Genomic DNA, 22,309 nt, shown 5'->3' on the forward strand with positions numbered 1-22,309 from the left:
AGGGGGCGGTATCTTCTCTGCTGTCCGCAGCAGATTTTCCACTGCGGAATTTCCGCTGTGGAAAATTTGCCCCAGACCCTTCTGACTTCAATGGGGCTTGCGGCGGATTTTCCACAGTGTAAATTCCGCCTCAGAAAATCTGCTGCGGACAGCCGAGAAGAGCCCGCCCCCTTTCAAATATGCAGCGCCCGTGTGAACATACACTAAAAGTTCATATCACCCCCCTTTTCCATATAAAAATATGTAAACATAATAAAAATAAACATATTTGGTATTGGCGCATGCATAATTGACTGAACTATTAAAAAATAACATTTTAAATCCCGTAAGGTAAATGGCGTTAACGTAAAAAAAACATACCCAATCACAGAATAGCTTTTTTATATGTTTCTAACATCATATCCCAGAAAAAATGAAGTAAAAAAGTGTTCAAAAAGTTCAATGCCAAAATGGTACCGATACGAACAGCATATTATGGCCCAAAAAATTTGCCCTCATATAGCCCAGTATACGGAAAAATACAAATATTATAGAGGTCAAGGATTTTCTTTTTTAAATAAAAAAAAATTATTATTAAAACGTGACGGAAACTAAAATTTGGTATTGGTGCAATCAGGCCGACGTAAAGTATCAAAATAATATGTAAGTTTGGCCACAGGGTGAATGGTGAAAAAAAGAAAACCTCTAAATTTGCATTTTTTTTCAATTTCACCTCACAAATATATATATTTTTTTGTTTCAGAGCATAAGTTATGGAAAAATGAAAAGATGTCATTACACAGTATGCTTCCCCGCAAAAAACAAGCCTCATACGGGTCTGTAGATGGAAAAATAAGAGTTATGGCTATTATAGGACGAGGAGGAAAAAACAAAAGTGTGGAAACTAATAAAGACCCTATTTTTGAACTATTTTGGTTGAAATTATTTTATCTGTCAGGACAAGTGGATTTTCTTGAGGGACAATTAGATTGTGTTCCGCTTTAGTCCCTTGGACAAGTATTTTTTTTTTTTAATTTCCACACCCCTGGGTTATAGGAGAAAATGCCCCCCAAAATTTGTAACCCCATCTCTTCTGAGTATGGAAGTACCCCATGTGTGGACGTCAAGTGCTCTGCGGGCGCACTACAATGCTCAGAAGAGAAGAAGTCACATTTGGCTTTTGGAAAGCAAATTTTGCTGAAATGGTTTTTGGGGGGCATGTCGCATTTAGGAAGCCCTTATGGTGCCAGAACAGCAAAAAACAAACAAACACATGGCATACTATTCTGGAAACTACACACCTCGAGGAACGTAACAAGGGGTCCAGTGAGCCTTAACACCCCACAGGTGTTTGACAAATTTCCGCAAAATTTGGACAGGAAAATTAAAAATTAGATTTTTTTCACTAAACTGCTGATGTTAAATTTTTCATTTTCACAAGGGGTAATTGGAGAAAAAGCCTCTCAAAATGTGTAACCCCATTTCTTCTGGGAATGGAAATACCCCATGTGTGGATGTAAATTGCTCTGCGGACGAGCTACAATGTTCAGAAGAGAAGGAGCGCCATTGAGCGTTTGATGAGAGAATTTGGTTGGAATGGAAGTCAGGGGCCATGTGCATTTACAAAGCCCCCCGTGGTGCCAGAACAGTGGACCATGTGGAGGGGCCACATGTGACCCCATTTTGGAAACTAGACCCCTCACAGAATTTAATAAGGCGTGCAGTGAACATTTACACCCCACTGGCGTTTGACAGATCTTTGGAACAGTGGGCTGTGCAAATGAAGAATAAAATTAAATTAAACTTGTGTACTTCTTAGCAGCGCCGTACATTTACTGCGCATGTCCTTAAGGGGATAAGTGATATTTGATATTCAGGTGATTTTTCTGTTGTTCTATTATTTCTTATGGGCCTGCGGTTTGAATATCCTATTATTCTCCATCTTCCCAGGCTCAGATTTGTATTTGTGTGTATATGGATTTTTTATTATATTTATTAAATATCAGTTACCCCCTCTTTATTCTAAGTAACCTGGAGGTTCAATATGACTTTTTGTATTTAATGTCATAAATTAAATAAAAATATGATGAAGAAATAATATTCCTACCTTTGCTGTCCATCATAGTGATGTCACTTGGTTCTGGATTCTCCCAGAATACATAAGGCTTCTGAGGCCGTTCTTCCTCCTCTCCATCAGCCTTTACGATTTTCCTCTCAGGTGTATCAGCCTCTCTGTCCTTCTCTTTAGACGCCATGTTACCTGTTACAGGGGAAACCGGGAGATACAGAAATCACATGAGGATTGTGGAAATCTAAAGGAGGGGGTCTGTCTATATACTTAATCGAGAGGAGGGTGTCTGTCTATATACTTAATAGAAAGGAGGGGTCTGTATATATACATAATAGAGAGGAGGGGGTCTGTATATATACTTAATAGAGAGGAGGGGGTCTGTATCCGGTTCTTCTGACGTCTTCTCCGTGAAGGAGATTCTGGCCTCCAAGACAGTCAGAGGAAAAAAAATTATTGGGGTGGATTGGGAAGGCTGTGGTCCAGAAGAGAGATCCTGGGAACCTGAGGACAACATCCTAGACAAAAGTCTTATTCTCAGGTTCTCAGGCTCCAAGAAGAGGGGGAGACCCAAGGGGGGGGGGTACTGTTACGCCGAGCGCTCCGGGTCCCCGCTCCTCCCCGGAGCGCTCGCAACTTCCTCGCATTTGCAGCGCCCCGGTCAGACCTGCTGACCGGGTGCGCTGCAATGTCTCTCTCAGCCGGGATGCGATTCGCGATGCGGGAGGCGCCCGCTCGCGATGCGCATCCCGACTCCCGTACCTGACTCGCTCCCCGTCGGTCTTGTCCCGGCGTGCGCGGCCCCGCACCTTAGGGCGCGCGCGCGCCGGGTCTCTGCAATTTAAAGGGCCACTGCGCCACTGATTGGCGCAGCAGGCTTAATTAGTGTGTTCACCTGTGCACTCCCTATTTATACATCACTTCCCCTGCACTCCCTTGCCGGATCTTGTTGCCATTGTGCCAGTGAAAGCGTTTCCTTGTGTGTTCCTAGCCTGTGTTCCAGACCTCCTGCCGTTGCCCCTGACTACGATCCTTGCTGCCTGCCCTGACCTTCTGCTACGTCCAACCTTGCTCTTGTCTACTCCCTTGTACCGCGCCTATCTTCAGCAGTCAGAGAGGTTGAGCCGTTGCTGGTGGATACGACCTGGTTGCTACCGCCGCTGCAAGACCATCCCGCTTTGCGGCGGGCTCTGGTGAATACCAGTAGCAACTTAGAACCGGTCCACCAACACGGTCCACGCCAATCCCTCTCTGGCACAGAGGATCCACCTCCAGCCAGCCGAATCGTGACAACTTGTAAATCAATGCCCCATAATAAAGGCAAGTGTCAGATGGAATGCCTGAACAATAACAGGCTGGAGCCTTACAGATACATAACGGTCGATACGACTCCCGGCGTCTCACATGAAATGCCGCCATTCTCTAGGTAATCCCACTGATTATTCTGTTACGTGCAATATTTAAATGACCCACCCGAAGTTATGCAGGTGGTGCCCAGTCATCCTGGTGTCAAGGAGGTGGTATCCAGCAATCCTGGAGTCACAAAGGCAGTGTCCAGCCATCCTGGTGTCAAGGAGGTGGTATCCAGCAATCCTGGAGTCACAAAGGCAGTGTCCAGCCATCCTGGTGTCATAGAGGCGGTGTCCAGCCATCCTGGTGTCATAGAGGCAGTATCCAGCCATCCTGGTGTCATAGAGGCGGTGTCCAGCCATCCAGGTGTCACAGAGGCAGTGTCCAGCAATCCTGGAGTCACAGAGGCGGTGTCCAGCCATCCTAGTGTCACAGAGGCAGTGCCCAGCAATCCTGGTGTCATAGAGGCAGTGTCCAGCCATCATGGTGTCATAGAGGCAGTGTCCAGCAATCCTGGTGTCATAGAGGCAGTGTCCAGCCATCCTGGTGTCACAGAGGCAGTGTCCAGCAATCCTGGAGTCACAGAGGCGGTGTCCAGCCATCCTGGTGTCATAGAGGCAGTGTCCAGTAATCCTGGTGTCATAGATGCAGTGTCCAGCCATCCTGGTGTCATAGAGGCAGTGTCCAGCCATCCTGGTGTCATAGAGGCAGTGTCCAGCCATCCTGGTGTCATAGAGGCAGTGTCCAGCCATCCTGGTGTCACAGAGGCAGTGTCCAGCCATCCTGGTGTCATAGAGGTGGTGTTTAGCCATCCTGGAGCCTGTGCTGTTTATCTGCCCCACACCTATCTGACCACGCCTTCTGCTCTGTGATTGGCATTCCCTCTTCCCGTGTTTCAATGCTGCTTGAGCTGTCAATCATATAACAGGAGGCGTGGTCAGAACTCCATGACTCCAGGATGGCTGGACACCTCACCGATGACTCCGGACAGGTCATTTATATACTGCACAAGGCGGAATAAAACTTTAATATGGGGAGAACTGTTTTTTCAGTCAGTCATGGTGCCACTATATTTATTATAGATTTTTAATTCCCTACACCTTGTTTTATATCGAATACTTCTGGTAAAAGTTTTTTTTAGGATTATGTTCACACAGTATCTCATAAAATCTGCAGTGTTTCATGTAACATAACACTTCATTTTACAACCATAAAAATAAAACAATGCAATAGAACTTAATTTAAAAAATCTGTCTTTTTCACTCATTTTTGAGCCACAAAACGACCATTGTGCAACCCAATAAATAATGGACAGAGAAATAAAATATTTCTTGCAAAAATGCAATAGTCTGTTATAAGTTCAGGTCTCTGTGTATATATTATGGGTGCAGCGTTCTATCTTAGGCAATATTATCAGTATTATCCTCTTCGTCCATTCAGCGGTCAGGATTTCACATTAACAGAAATGTGTATTAATTATAAGAATTGGTGGAAATACCTCGCATGCCGCTGGGCAGGAAGATAAACCTTTATTAACGCAGCATGAACACTGGGACTCAAGTCCATATACTATTCTTTATGGAGGAGTCGGTTCATCGACATAAAGCATAGCAAAAGGTGGCTGAATGGCTATACGTGTATTCAGTTTAAGGGGGTGCTCACATTGACCAAAGGCACAGTTCATTTAGAAAGTCAATTCCAACAAGAAAAACGAGAAATAATGGAGCACTCACCCTGGTCTTGTAGTTTCAAAGGATGTGTTTATTCCATACTGGACATCACAAGACACGATAAGGAGCAAGGTATACAGGTGCGGACATGAGGCAGGGGTAGACAAACAAACGGAGGAGCAAAAATTGTTGCACGCTTGGTTAGCGCTTCATCTGGCTCCAGACAACGGCGCTCAGGGTGTACAGAGCGGGCTCCTGACTCAAGCCCGCTCCATACTCGGCGGCCCCCGGCTCATAAAAGTTTAAAAACACCCATTAACCCCTTCCATATTAGAGGTACATTCACACGGACGGATTTATTTGCAGGTTTCCCGCTGCGTATTTGAAAGGGGGCGGTATCTTCTCTGCTGTCCGCAGCAGATTTTCCACTGCGGAATTTCCGCTGTGGAAAATTTGCCCCAGACCCTTCTGACTTCAATGGGGCTTGCGGCGGATTTTCCACAGTGTAAATTCCGCCTCAGAAAATCTGCTGCGGACAGCCGAGAAGAGCCCGCCCCCTTTCAAATATGCAGCGCCCGTGTGAACATACCCTAAAAGTTCATATCACCCCCCTTTTCCATATAAAAATATGTAAACATAATAAAAATAAACATATTTGGTATTGGCACATGCATAATTGACTGAACTATTAAAAAATAACATTTTAAATCCCGTAAGGTAAATGGCGTTAACGTAAAAAAAAACATACCCAATCGCAGAATAGCTTTTTTATATGTTTCTAACATCATATCCCAGAAAAAATGAAGTAAAAAAGTGTTCAAAAAGTTCAATGCCAAAATGGTACCGATACAAACAGCATATTATGGCCCAAAAAATTTGCCCTCATATAGCCCAGTATACGGCAAAATACAAATATTATAGAGGTCAAGGATTTTCTTTTTTAAATAAAAAAAAATTATTATTAAAACGTGACGGAAACTAAAATTTGGTATTGGTGCAATCAGGCCGACGTAAAGTATCAAAATAATATGTAAGTTTGGCCACAGGGTGAATGGTGAAAAAAAGAAAACCTCTAAATTTGCATTTTTTTTCAATTTCACCTCACAAATATTTTTTTTTTGTTTCAGAGCATAAGTTATGGAAAAATGAAAAGATGTCATTACACAGTATGCTTCCCCGCAAGAAACAAGCCTCATACGGGTCTGTAGATGGAAAATTTGAGTTATGGCTATTATAGGACGAGGAGGAAAAAACAAAAGTGTGGAAACTAATAAAGACCCTATTTTCGAACTATTTTGGTTGAAATTATTTTATCTATCAGGACAAGTGGATTTTCTTGAGGGACAAGTAGATTGTGTTCCGCTTTAATCCCTTGGACAAGTAGTTTTTTTTTATTTATTTCCACACCCCTGGGTTATAGGAGAAAATGCCCCCCAAAATTTGTAACCCCATCTCTTCTGAGTATGGAAGTACCCAATGTGTGGACGTCAAGTGCTCTGCAGGCGCACTACAATGCTCAGAAGAGAAGAAGTCACATTTGGCTTTTGGAAAGCAAATTTTGCTGAAATGGTTTTTGGCGGGCATGTCGCATTTAGGAAGCCCTTATGGTGCCAGAACAGCAAAAAAAAAAAAAAAAAACACATGGCATACTATTCTGGAAACTACACACCTCGAGGAACATAACAAGGGGTCCAGTGAGCCTTAACACCCCACAGGTGTTTGACAAATTTCCGCTAAAGTTGGACAGGAAAATGAAAAATTAGATTTTTTTCACTAAACTGCTGATGTTAAATTTTTCATTTTCACAAGGGGTAATTGGAGAAAAAGCCTCTCAAAATGTGTAACCCCATTTCTTCTGGGTATGGAAATACCCCATGTGTGGATGTAAATTGCTCTGCGGACGAGCTACAATGCTCAGAAGAGAAGGAGCGCCATTGAGCGTTTGATGAGAGAATTTGGTTGGAATGGAAGTCAGGGGCCATGTGCGTTTACAAAGCCCCCCGTGGTGCCAGAACAGTGGACCATGTGGAGAGGCCACATGTGACCCCATTTTGGAAACTATACCCCTCACAGAATTTAATAAGGGGTGCAGTGAACATTTATACCCCACTGGCGTTTGACAGATCTTTGGAACAGTGGGCTGTGCAAATGAAAAATAAAATAAAATTAAACTTGTGTACTTCTTAGCAGCGCCGTACATTTACTGCGCATGTCCTTAAGGGAATAAGTGATATTTGATATTCAGGTGATTTTTCTGTTGTTCTATTATTTCTTATGGGCCTGCGGTTTGAATATCCTATTATTCTCCATCTTCCCAGGCTCAGATTTGTATTTGTGTGTATATGGATTTTTTATTATATTTATTAAATATCAGTTACCCCATCTTTATTCTAAGTAACCTGGAGGTTCAATATGACTTTTTGTATTTCATGTTATAAATTAAATAAAAATATGATGAAGAAATAATATTCCTACCTTTGCTGTCCATCATAGTGATGTCACTTGGTTCTGGATTCTCCCAGAATACATAAGGCTTCTGAGGCCGTTCTTCCTCCTCTCCATCAGCCTTTACGATTTTCCTCTCAGGTGTATCAGCCTCTCTGTCCTTCTCTTTAGACGCCATGTTATCTGTTACAGGGGAAACCGGGAGATACAGAAATCACATGAGGATTGTGGAAATCTAAAGGAGGGGTCTGTCTATATACTTAATAGAGAGGAGGGGTCTGTCTTTATACTTAATAGAAAGGAGGGTGTCTGTCTATATACTTAATAGAAAGGAGGGGTCTGTATATATACTTAATAGAGAGGAGGGGTCTGTATATATACTTAATAGAGAGGAGGGGGGTCTGCCTATATACTTAATAGAGAGGAGGGGGTCTGCCTATATACTTAATAGAAAGGAGGGTTCTGTATATATACTTAATAGAGAGGAGGGGTCTGTTTATATACTTAATAGAGAGAAGGGGGTCTGTCTATATACTTAATAGAGAGGAGGGGGTCTGTCTATATACTTAGAGAGGAGGGGGTCTGTATATATACTTAATAGAGAGGAGGGGGCCTGACTATATAATTAATAGAGAGGAGGGGGTCTGTATATATACTTAATAGAAAGGAGGGTGTCTGTCTATATACTTAATATAGAGGAGGGGGACTGTATATATATATATATATATATATATATATATATATACATACAATTTATCTCCCACATTCCTCTCCTGAAATACTCTGTGCTGCTGTGTACCCTGCTCCTTCTACAATGTATCTCCCACACTGATCTCCTGAAATACTCTGTGCTGCTGTGTACTCTGCTCCTTCTATAATGTATCTCCCACACTGTTCTCCTGAAATACTCTGTACTGCTGTGTACTCTGCTCCTTCTACAATGTATCTCCTATACTCCTCTCCTGAAATACTCTGTGCTGCTGTGTACTCTGCTCCTTCTATAATGTATCTCCCACACTGTTCTCCTGAAATACTCTGTACTGCTGTGTACTCTGCTCCTTCTACAATGTAACCCCCACACTCCTCTCCTGAAATGCTCTGTACTGCTGTGTACTCTGCTCCTTCTATAATGTATCTCCCACACTCCTCTCCTGAAATACTCTGTGCTGCTGTGTACTCTGCTTCTTCTACAATGTAACCCCCACACTCCTCTCCTGAAATACTCTGTGCTGCTGTGTACTCTGCTCCTTCTACAATGTATTTCCCACACTGATCTCCTGAAATACTCTGTGCTGCTGTGTACCCTGCTCCTTCTACAATGTTTCTCCCACACTCCTCTCCTGAAATACTCTGTGCTGCTGTGTACCCTGCTCCTTCTACAATGCATCTCCCACACTCCTCTCCTGAAATACTCTGTGCTGCTGTGTACTCTGCTCCTTCTACAATGTATCTCCCACACTGATCTCCTGAAATACTCTGTGCTGCTGTGTACTCCGCTCCTTCTATAATGTATCTCCCACACTGATCTCCTGAAATACTCTGTGCTGCTGTGTACTCTGCTCCTTCTACAATGTATCTCCCACACTGATCTCCTGAAATACTCTGTGCTGCTGTGTACTCCGCTCCTTCTATAATGTATCTCCCACACTGATCTCCTGAAATACTCTGTACTGCTGTGTACTCTGCTCCTTCTACAATGTAACCCCCCACACTGTTCCCCTGAAATCCTCTGTGCTGCTGGCATCCCTGTTGTGGCTTCTAACTTGTTTCCATTCCCACCATTGTCCATGCCCCATCAGTCTCTTTCCTCTTCACTTAAACACTCTGTGCTTCTGGGACTCCCTAGTAGGTTTCCTCCCTGACCTTGGCTACAGGTGCAGACAGAGCACTTACCTGTAATTTGGAATGGCGGTACATCCAAGGGAGAGCAGCGGCCGTCAGGTGGGTCTGTCCTCGCCGGACGCCCTGATCTTTCTTGGCCGTCATCTACCCTGATCTCGTCTCTGTTCCTCTCTTCCATTTTCCCTTCTTTTTGCCTTCATTTTATAAGAAAGATGATAAAGTCTACAGAAAACGGCAGCCATGGGCGGTGAGGAGTCATGTGACTGTCCTGAGCGCTAGAGAGCCAATGAGAGATTGGAGGCGGAGTCACCTGTGGTCTGTGGTGATATCACAATGCTCCAGTGTTCTACATACGAGAGGGGAGAAGTATATGGACATATAGTAAATATACAGTATATATATATATACCTCGATGTCTACCATATATCCCATTACATCACAAAAAGATTTCCCATTTTTTTCCATATAAAACATTAAAAAGAAATGTATAAATTATGGGAGGGGTCTGCCTAAATATCATGGTGGTGGTGGTGGTGGGGGGCTATATACATAATGGGGACAGGCCTGCCTATATACATTATGGGGAGGGGGGGTCTGTATATATATCCTATGGGGAGGGGGTCTATATACATTATGGGGACAGGTCTGCCTATATACATTATGGGTAGGGGGGTCTGCATATATATATATATATATATATATATCCTATGGGGGGGTGTCTGTCTTTATATATTATGGGTAGGGGGGGTCTGACTATTTACATTATGGGGAGGATAGATATTACTACTACTACTACTACTACTACTAAAGAACTACTGCTCCCAGCATAGATATTACTACTACTACTACTACTGAAGAACTACTGCCCCCAGCATAGATATTACTACTACTCATGAAGAACTACTGCACCCAGCATAGATATTACTGCTACTACTACTGAAGAACTACTGCTCCCAGAATAGATATTACTACTACTACTACTACTACTGAAGAACTACTGCTCCCAGCATAGATATTACTACTACTACTGAAGAACTACTGCTCCCAGCATAGATATTACTACTACTACTGAAGAACTACTGCTCCCAGCATAGATATTACTACTACTACTGAAGAACTACTGCTCCCAGCATAGATATTACTACTACTCATGAAGAACTACTGCTCCCAGCATAGATATTACTACTACTACTGAAGAACTACTGCTCCCAGCATAGATATTACTACTACTACTGAAGAACTACTGCTCCCAGCATAGATATTACTACTACTCATGAAGAACTATTGCTCTCAGCATAGATATTACTACTACTACTACTACTACTACTGAAGAACTACTGCTCCCAGCATAGATATTACTACTACTACTGAAGAACTACTGCTCCCAGCATAGATATTACTACTACTACTACTACTGAAGAACTACTGCTCCCAGCATAGATATTACTACTACTACTGAAGAACTACTGCTCCCAGCATAGATATTACTACTACTACTACTGAAGAACTACTGCTCCCAGCATAGATATTACTACTACTACTGAAGAACTACTGCTCCCAGCATAGATATTACTACTACTACTACTACTGAAGAACTACTGCTCCCAGCATAGATATTACTGCTACTACTGAAGAACTACTGCTCCCAGCATAGATATTACTACTACTACTGAAGAACTACTGCTCCCAGCATAGATATTACTAATACTACTGAAGAACTACTGCTCCCAGCATAGATATTACTACTACTACTGAAGAACTACTGCTCCCAGCATAGCTGCATGAAATGGCCTAAAAGACATCCCAACTAAAAAACACCTGATGCCAAATAAATAGGGAGTAACTCCTGTGTAGGGGCAATACTGGGGGTGAATACTGTAGAGGCCGCTAATGGGAATAACTATTGTCCAGGGGCACTGATGGGGTTAATGACTGTGTGGGGCACCACTGGGGGGTAACTAGTGTGCGGGTATTACACTTTTCATACCCCCCTCCCAGAATGTAGATGTTCTGCTCTGATGCCAGTGAGATTATCGGCCTCATTTATCACAACCGTCTCCTTGTTGCCCCTAGCAACCAATCACAGCTCAGCTTTCATTTCTTAACCTCCTCTGGTAAAATGAAAGCTGTGCTGTGATTGGTTACTATGGGCAACACAGATCCTTTTCCTATTAGACAGTTTCCATATATCTGCCCCATAGTGTGTTACCTGGAGTCCTGTGGTAACAATGAGAACCTTCTAGAAGAAGATGATGGAGGTTGTAGTTCCTCCATGGCGTCCATCAGATGGCGGTCGCTCGGTGCAGGGAGGTCCATCAGATGGCGGTCGCTCGGTGCAGGGAGGTCACTTACACTTCTCCTCTTATAGGTCATCCAGGCCCAAAATATAGGTGAGAAAGTCTATAGAAAACGGCAGCCATGGGCGGTGAGGAGTCATGTGCCTGTCCTGAGCGCTAGAGAGCCAATGAGAGATTGGAGGCCGAGTCACCTGTAGTGATGATGTCATCAGCTGTCACATGATGTCACAATGCTCCAGTGTTTTACAGGAGAGAGGGGAGAAATGTATGGACACATAGTAAATATACAGAAAAAAAAGAAAGAATATAATTATATATGTTTACAGTGCTATATACCACTCTGCCATAAACTACGGTAAATAATCAATAAATATGTTTAAAAATATGAAAAAAAATTGCCCCTATTATCCCCCATAACTCCCCTGATTCCCCCATAACCCCACATAATAGCCCCTAAAATCCCTCCCATAATCCCCATAGCCCCCCTAAAGCCGCATGTGAGCGCCGTCAATTTTAGAAAAATACCAAATGCCAAAACACATCACATCACATGTCACAAAAGAATGGAAGAAAAGGTGATTGAAAAGTCAGATCAATGCCAAAATGGCACCAATAAAGACTACAGATTATGGCGCAAAACATAAGCCCCCTCCCCCATACAGCTTCATAGACAGAAAAATAAAAATGGAATAGGGGTAAGAAAATAGAAATGTATTATTTATTTATTTCTAAAAGTAGCAAAAAATGATAAAAATGTTACAAATTTGGTGTCATTGTAATGGAACCGATCTGAGGAATACAGATAACATGGACATTTTACTGCACATAGAAACGTGTAAAACGGAACCCCCCCCCCAATCAGCATAAATGCATTATTTTTATTTTCCATTTTACCTCACAAATAATTTTTTTTGTTTGTTTCTCCAAATAATCCCAAAAATTTCTCCAAAATTTTATGATGAAATGAAAGTTGACCTTACAAAGTAGAATGAGTCCCTCATACGGGTCTGTGATGGGAAAGGGACAGATTTGGGGTTGGGTCACATGTGCCGTATTTTGCTGCGTGTTGACTTCAATAGGTAGGAAAATCCGCAGCAGCAAATACGCTGCAAAATACGGCACGTCTGACCCGACCCGAATGGGTCTTAGAAGATGAGGAGAAGAAAATGCAAAAATTTATAACTTTTAGCAATTCCCCCACAGACCCATAATAGGCTTCTTGTTTATTGTGTGACCTATTGTACTTTGTAATGACACCTTTCCTTTTACCATAAAATGTTTGGCCACAGCCTTTTAGCCTTTCTCAGCGCCATTATTAGCTCTTAAGTGGCAGAAACCTCACCTACCCTTGGGGGAATATGTCCCGCTTGCAGCAAAAGAGAAAGAAGCAACTATCTCAGCGATTATCTCAGTCTATAACTGATTTGTTTCGGACCTGGACATGCTCCAAGATGGCGCCATCTTGCTTAAGCTCTGCTGACCTCTCTGAGAAGCTCCCAGACCCTACAGACCTCACTCCTGACACCATGTTTCAGAACATCAAGCAACTCTTCCAGACCGAACTGTCTAAGGCTGCTACCAATCTTTCATCTCAGTGGCGAGAGCTGGGGCAGAGGGTAGCAGACTCTAAGGCCAAGTTTGACGACTTGGCGGACGCGATAAGAAACAACCTCCGTGTCTTGGAGGATCCCTTGACACAGCTACAGGCCCTTAAGCTGAAACCCGAGGACCTCGATAACCGCTCTAGACGAGTGAATTTGCGGATCCGTGGCTTACCGGAGGAGGTGACAGAGGTCTCTTAGACGATTTCCTCCCTGTTCTATGAGCTGGTCCCACAATTGTCTGTTTTGTCCGCATACACAGGGCCCTGGCTAGACCCAAGAATCCTGATCTACCGCGGGTCGTGATCCTAAAACTTCATTATCCTGAGGTTAGAAACCTTATTTTACAGGCTGCTAGAAATGTCCCTGCACTCCCTGGTGCCCCCCCCCCCCCCCCAGTGCATATCTACACTGATCTAGTTCCTTCCACCCCAGCTTGGGACTTTCACCCAGTAACGTTGGTGCTACAGTGGGGAGGGGTGTGGTATAGATAGGGATTCCCCTTCTCCCTCTCCTTTCAAGTGAATGGCCACTCCCACACTGTTCGCTCCCTGACTGATGCCAAGGATGTGCTCTCCCAGGAACGCATTAAGCTAGTAGACCAACCACCTTTGCCCGAGTGTTTAGGCTGCTTGATTCGTACCTGGATACCTGTTGCTAAGGACCGGTGTTCATCTCTCCCTCCTTCGGTGGACCCTCTTCCTCCTTGAAAGCTGAATACTGACTGTATTGTTACACCCTGTTACCTCTGTTGGGACGCTGCTCTGTTTTCTTCAGCTTGGATGGACATTCCTGTAGTCTCCCGATGGACTAGTGCACTTTACACCCTGGACATGTCACTGGACTGCCCCCTCTTCCCCTCTACCCCCCCTAGTTGGTCGGTTGTGGTCACCCACTCCCTTTCTTCAGGAGTCTTGTCTGCGGTCCAGAATACTGTTTTCCACCATCCCTCACTGGGAATTAGGAAGAATGTCAGACAACTCTCTCCGGCTGCCCGTCTCTCCTATTCTATGGTTTTGTTTACATTTTGTCTTTTTTTGTGTTTTTGTTTATTTTTTGTTTATGCAGGCATGGTATTATATTGCATGGATGTTCCATTTTTATGTCCTGGGTGCATGCCACCATTATTCCTGTAGTAGTCTTTTGCATGGCATCTAGGCCTTCATTTTTCATAGGTCGTATAAAAGGTTTTACTGCTTTTCGTTCACATCTAAATGTTGCAGGGTGAGGACTCTCCTGAGTAACCCATTCCCACTCTCTGTACAACATGAATATATGGACCCTGAGGTGTTTTTTGATATTACTAGGTACTCTATATGATAAGGTTTTATGTTTGGTTAATACATATGCTCCTACTGACTCTCCCCTGACATTTTTTGGGAAGATGTGATGACTTACGATACTTTGATTTGGGCAGGTGATTTTAACATTTAGCAAACTAGATAATTCTAACTTGGCCCCATTTCGCAGGTCAGGGGCTCAACAACGCCTGCTTTAGTAATTGTTTATAGATCATGGTCTGACGGACGTTTGGCGTGAGCATAACGGAACAGCCAGGGTTTATTCTTATTATTCCCCTGCTCAGCTACATTTCACCAGGATTGAATGGGTGTTGACCACCCGCAGGACCTTACCTTCTCTCTGTCTGTTGGCGTGGTCCGACCATGATATGGTATGTGCTGTGTTCAATTTTATGACTCCTTTCACATCCCCTTTTTGGTGGCGTTTGAATGAGTCCCTATTTGCCTAGGGTCAAACAGCAGTTGGATTCAGATCTGTCCTCCTATTTCACCTTCAATGTTGACTCTGATACTGCCCCTGAATGGGGATGGTTGGCCCACAATTCTTACATTCATGGACAAATCATATCTTTAGCCACAGGCATCAAGCACGACCGTAAAAAACGCAAGCAGCCCTTAGAGGCTAAATTGCAGAGACTTACATTTGTGGTCAGGGCTACCAACGTGAATAAGCTACCTGAAAATAACAACAATACCTAATAATGATAACAACCATAATATTAGTAACGACAATAGTAATAACGATCATAGTTATAACCATTATAACGATACCTTATGACTATTAAATCTAACAACAACAACAAGGATAATGATAACATACTTACAGTGGTTAGAATTGTGACCAAAACCGCGACCGTGGGCATGCCTATAGAGGGCCAATAATTAAGCCGATTTCTTCTAAAGGTATGGTGTTCAGACGTACATTGTCTGAACACCATACCTTTAGAAGAAATCGGCTTAAGTATTGCCGAATACTAGGAACCCCATAATGACACCCCCCCCTGCTTTGAGGGGCAGGGGCGTACAAATGCCCGTGTCTCATCCGCTCGGCTGGTTGTAATTTATATATCCGTACTTGTATGATTGCTGTTACTTAACATGCTAAAGTATAGTAAGTCATAACCTCTACCAAGGGTCTGCCTATAAAGGGCCAAAAAATACACACAATATCCTTTTGATTCCCTACCACCACCTGAGCCAGCGATGTTATTACTCTGAAGCCGTGTCAGAACAACAAATATGCAGTGCATCCCCTTGCGGACGTGGCAGGCATAACTGGTATACTACCGCCTATGAGCCAAAATATAATTGCTCTGAAGCCGTGGCCGTAACCATGATTATGCAGTGCATCCCCCTGTGGACGTGGCAGGCATAACGGGTAAACCACAGCCTATGAGTCATGATATTATTGCTCTGAAACCGTGTCAGTAACAATACTTATGCAGTGCCTCCCCCTGCAGACGTGGCAGGCATAACAGGTATACTACCGCCTATTTGTCATGATATTATTTCTCTGAAAATGTGTCAGTAACAATAATTGCGCAGTGCAACCCCCTGCTGATGTGGCAGGCATAACAGGTATACTACTGTCTAAGTGTAGATATTATTACTCACAGGAATGAGTAATAATAATAACATAATTTGCAGTGAATCCCCCTGCAGACATGGCAGGTAAACCGGTAACATACCACCTATGTGAGGATAGCTCTGAAAACAATTTCGCAAGAAATATTACTTAGATGACTTACCAGTAGCAATAATTACACATTGCGACCACTTGCAGACATGGCAGGCATACAGAGTATACTACGAATTTGGGTTGTGAATATTGTTGCTCTAAAGACGTGCCAGTAACAATAATTACGCATGTGCATCCCCCTGCAAATGTGGCAGGCATGATGGGTATCCAACCTCCTATGAGTCATAATGTATTAATTCTGAAGACAGTTGTGAAGTAGAGGCTAAATGTAACATGACAAGTTAATCAGACTGCTAATAATGATCGTAACTGATTTTAATTGTTTTTATTGGCTGTAGTAATACATGTCTGCACCTATGTATCGCACAAATGCTATGAGCGTATCACCAGTATACAGCTGCGAATATATGAGCCGCGTTAATTAAGCGCATGCACCCACCATAAATGCTGTGTGTATGAACAGTATAAATGCTATGAGTACACGTACAGTATAAAAACTAGAAGCGGATGTGCAGTATAAAACTAAGAGCAAATGTACAGTATAAATGCTAAAAAAGTGCGGAGCTGTAGCCAGCTCCTTTTGCGCCCAAGGCAAGCCCAGAAAACTGCAACCCCCCCCCCCCAAAAAGAAAAAAGGTCAAAAAGTGGTTCTGGAGTATAATACAGGATATAACTCAGGATCAGTACGGAATAAGTAATGCAATGTATGTGTTACGCCGAGCGCTCCGGGTCCCCGCTCCTCCCCGGAGCGCTCGCTACACTCTCGCTCCCGCAGCGCCCCGGTCAGATCCACTGACCGGGTGCGCTGCGATACCGCCTCCAGCCGGGATGCGATTCGCGATGCGGGTGGCGCCCGCTCGCGATGCGCACCCCGGCTCCCGTACCTGACTCGCTCTCCGTCGGTCCTGTCCCGGCGCGCGCGGCCCCGCTCCCTAGGGCGCGCGCGCGCCGGGTCTCTGCGATTTAAAGGGCCACTGCGCCGCTGATTGGCGCAGTGGTTCTAATCAGTGTGTTCACCTGTGCACTCCCTATGTATACCTCACTTCCCCTGCACTCCCTCGCCGGATCTTGTTGCCATTGTGCCAGTGAAAGCGTTCCCTTGTGTGTTCCTAGCCTGTGTTCCAGACCTCCTGCCGTTACCCCTGACTACGATCCTTGCTGCCTGCCCCGACCTTCTGCTACGTCCGACCTTGCTTCTGTCTACTCCCTTGTACCGCGCCTATCTTCAGCAGTCAGAGAGGTTGAGCCGTTGCTAGTGGATACGACCTGGTCACTACCGCCGCAGCAAGACCATCCCGCTTTGCGGCGGGCTCTGGTGAATACCAGTAGTGACTTAGAACCGTTCCACTAGCACGGTCCACGCCAATCCCTCTCTGGCACAGAGGATCCACCTCCTGCCAGCCGGCATCGTGACAGTATGTACACAGTGACCTCACCAGCAGAATAGTGCATACAGCTCTGGAGTATAATACAGGATATAACTCAGGATCAGTACAGGATAAGTAATGTAATGTATGTACACAGTGACCTCACCAACAGAATAGTGAGTACAGCTCTGGGGTATAATACAGGATATAACTCAGGATCAGTACAGGAAAAGTAATGTAATGTATGTACTCAGTGACCTCACCAGCAGAATAGTGAGTACAGCTCTGGAGTATAATACAGGATATAACTCAGGATCAGTACAGGATAAGTAATGTTATGTATGTACACAGTGACCTCACCAACAGAATAGTGAGTACAGCCCTGGGAGTATATTACAGGATGAGGATGCCCATACTACATTATAGAAAAAAAAAACCTGTACTCACCTCCAGTGCTCCTATTGTGCCCATCTCCGGTCCCCCGGTGTAATCCTGAGCTGAAGAATGTTTTGGGCCCGGAGTGACATTGTGGCCCACTGTGTCATACTGCTGCTAAGCCTCCGTAGTGATGTCCCACCTCGGCCAGCTAAGCAGCAGCATGGCACACTGGGTCCCGATGTCACTCTGGGCCTAAGTGTCACACTGCAGCTCAGGAAGAGGACTGCACCCGGGGACCGTAGCAGGGCACAGCGGGAGAGCTGGAGGTGAGAACAGATTTTTTTTTTTATAAACCTGTAGTATGGACATTCATCTAAAATGTCCTCTGAGCTGACCAGGTCCACCGACGCAAAATTGCGGTGTCCTGATCAGTTCACACGGGGAGCGGAGGGTCCCTACCTGCCTCCGGTTTATCCTATCAGCCCCTAAATATAAATAAGCCCCTTCCCTAATTAACGTTCTGATCAGCCTCCCTTTACCCATTTTTAAAATAAAATAATGTAAATAAAAATAAACGTGGTGTCGCCTCATGCGTAAATGTCCGAACTATTAAAATATAACAATAATTAAATAAACCACACGGTCATTGGCGTAAACATAAAAAAATGCCAAAGTCCAGAATTGATGATTTTTGGTCACTTTATATAACATAAAAAAAGACAAAAATGGTAAAGCTAAAAACTACAGATCATGACACAAAAAGGGAGCCCTCGTACAATATTATAATAAGGAGGCATATTTACAAATGAGAGGACACAGTGGGCATTATTATTTATTTATACATAAGGGGACACAAAAGGGCTTATGAGGGGGCACGAGGGCATATTTAAAAAATTAGGAGGCATCGTAAATATGAGGGGGACACAGAGGGCACATTTTTATATGAGAAGAACATAAGGCAATATATATATTGCCCTCCTGTTCTTCTCATATAAAAATGTGCCCTCGGTGTCCCCCTCATATATATAATGCCCCACAGTGCACCCTCATATATATATAATGCCCCACAGTGCACCCTCATATATATTTGATTGTGTGTCTTGGCCTTACCTGTTCGCACTGTTGTCTAAATTTGGTTTCTTGGGTCCCTTTATTCTGATTTTGACTAATTTGTACTCAGCGCCGACTGCATACTTGTCGCCAGCTCTTTTCGCGTTAGTGATAAAGCTTTTGGCAGAGTTGATTAGGGATCATCCTGACATCAGTTGCACAACAATTGGCTCGTCTGTGTATAAGGTGAAACTTTTTGAAGATGGCCACTTGTTGACTCTTACGAATCCCCTTGTGTCCTTGCTGAATATTTTTCAACTTTGTGATGATTTCGCCCAGTGGTTGGAGCTACGTGTAAATATAACGAAATCTGAGATACTCTATTGTAATGTCCCGCCTCTTACACAACAGTCTATTGCCCATACGTTTGGCTTTAAAGACTTTCTCTGGTTTTTCCTATTTGGGGATTAAATGGACATCCTCCCTTCAGTCCCTCTACGGGGTTAAAGGGTAACTCTCATTAAAATAAATTTTTGCTATTGCACTCCTTATGGTAAATAAAAAATATTTCTAATATACTTTGTTTAAAAAAAATTAAGTTATCTATGTTTTAATTGTGCTTAAAAAAGCCCAAGAGCACATTTTCCCGCATCTTATACACAGACTTAGGACCGAGGTCCAAACACAGAAAGTGCAGCCTGGAGTGCTGCTTTCAGCAGCCAGGGAGCCGCCGGTAATGGCCGACATCCGCAATCATGTGGATGTCCGCCATTTAAGGGGTACTCCGGTGCTTACACATCTTATCCCCTATCCAAAGGATAGGGGATAAGATACCTGACCGCGTGAGTTCCGCCGCTGGGGACAGCTATCACGCCCCCTGCCGTAGGCTTGCATTGAGTGGCAGAGCGTGACGTCACACGCCGCCGGCCGTGTGGTCGTCGGTAATCAGACATGGAGCGAACACGCTCCGGGGACTGATTACAAACGGGGGTGCGCGTGCAAGATCCCGGGGGTCTTTTGGATAGGGGATAAGATGTGTAAGCACCGGAGTATTCCTTTAACGTCAGATGCAGTGATCAATATAGATCACGGCATCTCCGGCAGTGGGGTACTTTAATTGGATGATGGGATCACCTGCAGCGGATGATTTACATTTTTATTGGGGGGAGGGGATATTTCACATTCTTTTTTAAAGCTTTAATAGTCTCCATAGGTGATTATTTGTAGAAATCATTTGATTGCTAATACTGTTCAGTGTCATGCATAGGGCATAGCACTGATCAGTGTTATCGGTCATCTTCTGCTCTGGTCTGCTCGATCTCAGACCAGAGCAGAAGACCCCAGGAGACGGACGGAGGAAGGTGAGGGAATCTCCATCCGTCTCCTGGGGTCTTCTGCTCTGGTCTGAGATCAAGCAGACTAGAGCAGAAGATGACCGATAACACTGATCAGTGCTATGCCCTATGCATAGCACTGAACAGTATTAGCAATCAAATGATTGCTACAAATAGTCCCCTATGGAGACTATTATAGTGTAAAAAAAAAAAAAAAATGTGAAAAAATCCCCTCCCTCAATAAAAATGTAAATAATTAGTTTTCCCATTTTACCCCCAAAAAAGAATAAAAAATTAATTAATAAACATGTTTGGTATTGCCGCATGTGTAAAAATCTGAACTATCAAAAAATATTGCTTTCTCAATCTCATATGGTGAAAGGCGTAAATGTAAAAATATTTTATTCCCAAATTTTTTTTTATAAAAAAACTTAAATATAAACAAATGTGGTACCGATACAAACTACAGATCACAGCGCAATAAATGAGCCCTCATACCTCCCTGTATACAGTAAAATAGGAAAAGCTATAGGTGGTCAAAATAGAGCAGTTTCAAACATACTAATTTTGTTAAAGTAGTTTGAGATTTTTTTAAAGCGGTACAATTCTAAAAAGGCATATAACATGGGTATCATTTTAATTGTATTGACCCACAGAATAAAGATGTCATTTTTACTGTAAAGTGTACAGCATGAAAACTTAAAAAAAATAGAAAAATTTGCTACATTGCGGTTTTCCCACATAAACAATATTTTTTTGGTTGCGCCGTACATTTTATGGTGAAATAAGTGATGTCATTATAAAGTAAAATTGGTGACGCAAAAACAAGCCCTCATATGGGTCTGTGGAAGGTAATATAATAGAGTTATGATTTTTAGAAGGCAAGTAGTTAAAAACGAAAATGAAAAAATAAAATCGGCCTTGTCCTTAAGGGGTAAGAACTGCCTCCACTGAGACCACCACTTTTGTAAAAGTGTGTGGGGCTGAAGAAATGCCAAACCGGAGGGCTACAAACTGAAAATGTTTTAAGACTCCCTTGACCTAGAATGCGATCCTCAAAAATCTTCCGGATCCAGGATGGTTGGGAATATGGAGGAAGGCTTCCTTGAGATCCAAGGTAGTCAGGAAATCTTCCGGCAAAATAAGATTGGTTAACGACTTTATAGCTTCCATCCGAAAGTGATTGTGCTTCATGTACTGATTAAAAAATCACTACGTACTGAGCCTTATGTGACCCTGCTCTAAGGATACGTTTACACATGCGTATTTTTGCTGCCGTTGACCTAAATGGGTAGCAAAATCTGTTACGGCAGACCTGCAGCAGAAAATATGCACGTGTGAACGTACTCTAAAGGTCTTGTTCACATGAGCGGATTTCCTTTCAAACCTGCTGTGAGTTCGAAAGACGGCGGCTCTCCACTGGCTGCCAGCAAAAATTTGTTGGCCATTTTTGAAGTCAATAGGGTCTGTGGCGGATTTTCAACAGCGTAAACCCGCTGCTAAAAAAAATCTTCTGCTGACAGGCCACAGAGACCCCGCCCCCTTTAAAATTTGCAGCAGGAAATACAAGTTTGAAAGGAAACCCGCTTATGTGAATGAGCCATAAAGGTTGGAGTTTTTCCAGATTTACTCCTGTGCCGGGTAGTACTCTGTAAAGCTGAGGTTGGTGCTCTCAAATCACCCAAGTGCAAGTAAAAAGTGCAAACGTGTTCACACAAAAACCGTGCATGAGGATGCAGTCCATCACAAGCCCTTCACCGAAAGGAGAGAGGCCCCCCCCACCCAACAAAACCCTTAACCTCCAAGCCTTAAGGCACCTGCGAGGCTCCAGGAACAATGTCCCTTTTCGACAAAGCTACTCAGGGACCTAAAAGTGTTCCCGGGGGGCAACTAGGCGTTAACCAGGTTGCCACGAAGGAACCAATAAA

The sequence above is a fragment of the Hyla sarda genome, chromosome 1 (genome assembly GCF_029499605.1).
Source record: "Hyla sarda isolate aHylSar1 chromosome 1, aHylSar1.hap1, whole genome shotgun sequence".
Taxonomy (NCBI): Eukaryota; Metazoa; Chordata; class Amphibia; order Anura; family Hylidae; genus Hyla; species Hyla sarda.